This window comes from Oncorhynchus mykiss, chromosome 18 (assembly GCF_057628025.1).
Source record: "Oncorhynchus mykiss isolate SJ-2025 chromosome 18, ASM5762802v1, whole genome shotgun sequence".
NCBI lineage: Eukaryota > Metazoa > Chordata > Actinopteri > Salmoniformes > Salmonidae > Oncorhynchus > Oncorhynchus mykiss.
The window spans coordinates 14572501-14577366 of NC_143039.1; the positions used below are offsets into that span (position 1 = coordinate 14572501).

The window sequence follows — 4866 nt, forward strand, 5'->3', positions numbered from 1 at the left end:
GGTAGAGATAGACCTGATATATTATGTATGGTAGAGATAGACCTGATATATTATGTATGGTAGAGGAGATAGACCTGATATATTATGTATGGTAGAGGAGATAGATCTGATATATTATGTATGGTAGAGGAGATAGACCTGATATATTATGTATGGTAGAGATAGACCTGATATATTATGTATGGTAGAGGAGATAGACCTGATATATTATGTATGGTAGAGATAGACCTGATATATTATGTATGGTAGAGATAGATCTGATATATTATGTATGGTAGAGGAGATAGACCTGATATATTATGTATGGTAGAGATAGACCTGATATATTATGTATGGTAGAGGAGATAGACCTGATATATTATGTATGGTAGAGGAGATAGATCTGATATATTATGTATGGTAGAGATAGATCTGATATATTATGTATGGTAGAGGAGATAGATCTGATATATTATGTATGGTAGAGGAGATAGACCTGATATATTATGTATGGTAGAGGAGATAGATCTGATATATTATGTATGGTAGAGGAGATAGACCTGATATATTATGTATGGTAGAGGAGATAGATCTGATATATTATGTATGGTAGAGATAGACCTGATATATTATGTATGGTAGAGGAGATAGATCTGATATATTATGTATGGTAGAGGGGATAGACCTGATATATTATGTATGGTAGAGATAGACCTGATATATTATGTATGGTAGAGGGGATAGACCTGATATATTATGTATGGTAGAGATAGACCTGATATATTATGTATGGTAGAGGAGATAGACCTGATATATTATGTATGGTAGAGGAGATAGATCTGATATATTATGTATGGTAGAGGAGATAGACCTGATATATTATGTATGGTAGAGGAGATAGATCTGATATATTATGTATGGTAGAGGAGATAGACCTGATATATTATGTATGGTAGAGGAGATAGATCTGATATATTATGTATGGTAGAGATAGACCTGATATATTATGTATGGTAGAGATAGACCTGATATATTATGTATGGTAGAGGAGATAGACCTGATATATTATGTATGGTAGAGGAGATAGATCTGATATATTATGTATGGTAGAGGAGATAGACCTGATATATTATGTATGGTAGAGGAGATAGATCTGATATATTATGTATGGTAGAGGAGATAGACCTGATATATTATGTATGGTAGAGGAGATAGATCTGATATATTATGTATGGTAGAGATAGACCTGATATATTATGTATGGTAGAGGAGATAGACCTGATATATTATGTATGGTAGAGGAGATAGACCTGATATATTATGTATGGTAGAGGAGATAGATCTGATATATTATGTATGGTAGAGATAGACCTGATATATTATGTATGGTAGAGGAGATAGACCTGATATATTATGTATGGTAGAGGAGATAGACCTGATATATTATGTATGGCAGAGGAGATAGACCTGATATATTATGTATGGTAGAGGAGATAGACCTGATATATTATGTATGGTAGAGATAGACCTGATATATTATGTATGGTAGAGGAGATAGACCTGATATATTATGTATGGTAGAGGGGATAGACCTGATATATTATGTATGGAAGAGGAGATAGACCTGATATATTCTAGTTTCAAAACAAATCAAACATGCCATCAGAAGTATTATATTATCTCTGTCCCAACTTCTTATCATATAACCTCTAGCAGGCTGCCACAGATTATCTCTGTCCCAACTTCTTATCAATACCTCTAGCAGGCTGCCACAGAGTATCTCTGTCCCAACTTCTTATCAATACCTCTAGCAGGCTGCCACAGATTATCTCTGTCCCAACTTCTTATCAATACCTCTAGCAGGCTGCCACAGATTATCTCTGTCCCAATTTCTTATCAATACCTCTAGCAGGCTGCCACAGATTATCTCTGTCCCAACTTCTTATCAATACCTCTAGCAGGCTGCCACAGATTATCTCTGTCCCAACTTCTTATCATATAACCTCTAGCAGTCTGCAACAGATTATCTCTGTACCAACTTCTTATCAATACCTCTAGCAGGCTGCCACAGATTATCTCTGTACCAACTTCTTATCATATAACCTCTAGCAGGCTGCCACAGATTATCTCTGTCCCAACTTCTTATCATATAACCTCTAGCAGGCTGCCACAGATTATCTCTGTCCCAACTTCTTATCATATAACCTCTAGCAGGCTGCCACAGATTATCTCTGTCCCAATTTCTTATCATTTAACCTCTAGCAGGCTGCCACAGATTATCTCTGTCCCAATTTCTTATCAATACCTCTAGTAGTCTGCCACAGATTATCTCTATACCAACTTCTTATCATATAACCTCTAGCAGTCTGCAACAGATTATCTCTGTCCCAACTTCTTATCAATACCTCTAGCAGGCTGCCACAGATTATCTCTGTCCCAATTTCTTATCAATACCTCTAGCAGGCTGCCACAGATTATCTCTGTCCCAATTTCTTATCAATACCTCTAGCAGGCTGCCACAGATTATCTCTGTCCCAATTTCTTATCAATACCTCTAGCAGGCTGCCACAGATTATCTCTGTCCCAATTTCTTATCAATACCTCTAGCAGGCTGCCACAGATTATCTCTGTCCCAATTTCTTATCAATAACTCAAGCAGGCTGCCACAGATTATCTCTGTCCCAATTTCTTATCATATAACCTCTAGCAGGCTGCCACAGATTATCTCTGTACCAACTTCTTATCATATAACCTCTAGTAGTCTGCCACAGATTATCTCTGTCCCAACTTCTTATCAATACCTCTAGCAGGCTGCCACAGATTATCTCTGTACCAACTTCTTATCATATAACCTCTAGTAGTCTGCCACAGATCACATTTGCCATAGGTGGATTAGGCTATTTTATTTACAGTCCCAATCTACCTCTAGTCTCATCACGATATCTCTGTTGCTGAGCGACTGAGCGGTAGGTGGGTTTGATCCTGGAGTCTTTAACCACTGAGCTATATTGTCGTTTATCCTGTAGCTTTAGCCATCAGGACAATAGTTTCTGTAATTAGACAATGGTATGGATGACAATATAATGTGTGTGTCACCTGGGTTGTCCTGTAATGTATAATTACTGTGATCCGTCTAATCGTTTCCAAGGCGTCCCCCAAGGGGTCCCCGAGGGCCTCTAGGGTTACACAGTACCACAGCTGTTTGGACATATTGCTGGACCAAATCACCACAGGGACAGGTGGGGGGCACTAAACAGTTATCTTTAGTTACAAAGGCCTACATTCAATTATTTAGAGACTTTCATTTCTTTAGATGTGTTTACGTATATATTACTAAATATAGACATCATGATAAGCAAACCATAACTGTCTGAATTAAAAATTAAAAATAAACATTTACTAGAATGCTATCAGTGTTATACAAATAATTTGTGGGAGCATTGGTCAGGTCTACCCAATAAATAACATTAAATTTCTTAATGACGCGTTGGCATTTGCCTCCCAAATAAAGACAGAATTGTTAGGCTATTTTCCACTTAATGTAGACTGTATGTATGTCTATGACTATGTCTCCACATGTGTGTATATGGTATTACCGTGTAATGATGAGACCCGTTATTTCTGTATAGGCTACAGTCTATGTGACGACCCCAATAAAGCCCCATAATAATTTGTCCATCCCAACTGCATAGCAGGAAAGCTGGCCTTATATAAACGATCGCGTGCAGAACAATGTAATCACGTCGGAATGAATAGGTGTCATTAATTAGGGTTCATATATGGCTCATTCCATCATTTTCTGCTCCTCCAAATACGATATGGCCTATCACTGCCATTCAGCCATGCAATTTCGGCCTCTCGCCTTTTAGAAACTATACAGTCGACCGACCATCATTTCAAGGTAAATTAGAACAAAGATAGATGCCATTACCATACAAGAAGAGTCCGTGTTGATGCTATGCCCGATGTTAAATCGTCAGTGTCCCGACGCTACAACGTAGAGACCGTAGCCAGCCCCCCCAAAAAACTGTTTCTTCCCTGGAGAAAGGCGGTAGTCCTGTGACAGCGAGGCTGCGCGCGCGCAGACGGTGTCCTCGGTTTTCTCCGGTACGTAGTATTTTGACAGGAGAGAGCTGTCCTCACCCTGCGAGCAAACCGTTATTTTTATAGTCTATGAAGCATAGGCTATAGTACATCAGGTTTATAAGGAACGCTGTCAAACAGATGTAACTACAAAATATAATAATTTATAAACAATAATGCCTATCCTGACAGAAAAATATATATAATTTCCATGGCAAAGCATAGGCTATATCTATTCTATTCTATAGAAAATGAATCCAAATGATTACATTTATTTTATGGTAAGCATAATTTGTGTGAACGTTTATTGTTGACATTCCTGTCATGGGATGGCCTTGTAGCTGTCCTGGGTCAAATGCATGGAAATGTCTTCCTGGATGTAATAGGTTGTTATATAGTCTGGATGCCTGACTGGGCTCACCCAACCGTGTCCCATTAACATTCCACCTATCATGTGTAAATGCATCATTTCCACCATAACCATTGGCTTTACTAAGTTATTATCAACACCTGACATGCCCATATATGTGTTTCCCAGATGTATTAAGAGGAGAATGTGTGAGGGGAAAGCAGGTCACGTTTTCTGTATTTGTTATTCAAAAGCACATCTTTGAGGAAAATCAAATAGTTGTAGTATTCTGTAAAGGTTTAAGGCATGACGGCCCGACAGTTCATTTCCCCTATTCTGACTGTTTTAAATGTGGACAATGACTTCAGTTTGATTGTCACTTTCCTCAAGTAAGACATCAGTGGTGATGGGGGGAGGAGGAGGGGGGGTGAAGGGTTGGAAAGGGGAGGGAGTTC

The 4866-nt window shown here is 38.4% G+C and overlaps 1 protein-coding gene across 1 annotated transcript in view; it reads right to left on the reverse strand.

Moving 5' to 3' along the window:
• rai2 (retinoic acid induced 2) overlaps positions 1-4429 on the reverse strand; it is a 24638-nt gene extending 20209 nt beyond the window's left edge. Inside the window, exon 1 of the mRNA XM_036951533.2 lies at positions 3911-4429. The gene's annotated coding sequence lies outside the window, so the exon portion shown is untranslated. The remainder of the gene's footprint in view (positions 1-3910) is intronic.
• Positions 4430-4866: the final 437 nt, after the last annotated feature.